Below are 2,134 nucleotides of genomic sequence, written 5' to 3'. Positions count from 1 at the left end.
GTGTCAGCCCCGGCACCCCCTCAAGGCCAGCTAAGATTTCCTATGGCAAGTGAAAACCTGGTTAATTGGATCTGAGGGTAAACAGAATAAATCAACTCATGTACATTACCTCTACATGTTCTTTATTCCTTTGGGAGAAGAAACAAAGAGAAGAAGAAAAGGAGGTGATCTTCACCAAGCTTTTAGTTTTTACAGTTATGGTTAAAAAAATTCCATAGGCAAAGACAATGATGATATGCATTTCAGAGTCAAAAAAGGGCGGGTAAAACCAGACAAAGCAGCACTCCAGGAACGGGGTGACACTACCCAGGAGGGGCCAGCATCCAAGGGGAAATACCTGACATTCCAAACCATTAGATAAAGTTACTAAAAGTCCCTGAAACCCAGATGCTGTCTTCCTATTTTTTTGAAATTCCTATACGATTTGTTGGCAAAGATAATTGTGAGGGATTGAGTTTATGTGGATTTGACTGCTGAAACAAAGAGTGAATGTTATCACCCTAAGGCTTCATGGAAGGCCATTCTTTTGCCTGGACAGAAGTGATACTGCTGGGATATTTTGGGAATGAATCCCATTTTGAAGGGAAGAATTATGACTTCACAGGGTTTTAACAAATTTAACAGTAACTTTTCCAAAAGATAAGTCCCCACAACTCTGCTGAACGGGTTTCTCTGTGTGAACATGTACGTATACACTTTGTGTGGATTAGTCTAATAGATCTGCCAGCCATTTACTGTATACTTGTGGGCTCACCACAGTCTTCTAGACATGGCATAGGTATTAGACTCATAAACTCATTGTAGCTGTTGTGAATCCTTCAAAATTTCACCATGCATGGGAAAGGGCCCAAAATGCTCCATCCCTCCCTGAGAGACTACTTATGGTTGTTCATGGAGGGGTATCATTTTGTTTAGTGATGTAGCTAGAGATTAGTTGGCCATGCTCTAGTAAATAACCTCAGGCAAACAACTCTAGCTAAAGTCAATGGGTCACACAAAAAGAAGATAAGTAAGTCAGAGGGGGACTTGTTGAGAAGAAAAGTTTTAGTGAGAGAGATAGGGATAGAGGGAGAATTGAGGGATATAAACAATTAAAATTCATCATATATATGTACATGTCAATAAAAATGAGAGGAAAAAAGAAATTGATGATCATTCTTGATTATTAATAACCAGACTGAACTTTATGAGACTCTGTTACAAATAAATAAATACAGGAAAAGAGAGAGGGGTGGAAAAAAGATAAAGAAGTGTTGTGAAGGTAAATCAGTGGTAAAGCATGAGCCTACCGTACTCAATGGCCTGAGTTTAATTACTAACTGCTATAAAAAAGTTTTAATTTAAAAGTATCTGTGAGGTTTATTCATATTGTTTGTAGGTATTGTAATGGTCTGTCCTGTTCCTTTAAGATACAAGTCCGACCTGTTTGGTTTAATCTTAAGAAAAGCCACTCTGCCAACAATGAACTCCAATTAAACCAGATTAGTCTGAATGAAAATGCCCTTGTTTAATAAATGTGGCACTCTTGGGTGTACTGAGACAGCATGGTGGGGAGAGGAGCCTACCCAAACACGTGTTCCTTTTTCTGGTGCAAGTCTAAATGCCCCGTGGGAGTGGTCCTGACCCTTCTCAGGGAGGGGTCAGTGCTTGTCAGGCTGGGAGTTGGAGTCCAAACACTTGGCAGGCTGGGAATTGGAGTCTAACTCAATATTACATTCCAGACTCTTTGGATATAGGGATCTTAGAGGGCTGGGATCTCACTTTTGACTAAACACCACCCACTCCCCCCTTCCACTGAGGCAAGCAGATCTACCTTCCTCTTCTAGCCTATGAGTTCTCTGTATGCCCCCTCTCTTCAGAAGAGGTAGCCGAGGCCTCTTCTCCTCTTCTCCCCATTTCTCTTTCTCCTTCCTTCTTTCCTTCTTTCCTTCTTTCCTTCTTTCCTTCTTTCCTTCTTTCCTTCCTTCCTTCCTTCCCCCCCTCTCTCTATCTCTCTCTCTCCCCCTCCCTCCCTCTCCCTCTTTCTCTCTTTCTCTTTCCCTCCCTCTCTCCTTCTTTCCCTCTTCCCCCTTTCTCTCCCTCTTCCCCCTCCCCTTTAGTTTCATAACCCACTAAATACTCACTCTGCATGGCA

The sequence above is a fragment of the Microtus oregoni genome, unplaced genomic scaffold, assembly GCF_018167655.1.
Source record: "Microtus oregoni isolate MIOR12 unplaced genomic scaffold, Mior012 000073F_000, whole genome shotgun sequence".
NCBI classification, from domain to species: Eukaryota; Metazoa; Chordata; class Mammalia; order Rodentia; family Cricetidae; genus Microtus; species Microtus oregoni.
The sequence above is the reverse complement of the archived record's forward strand: the minus strand, read 5'-3'. Positions refer to the sequence as shown.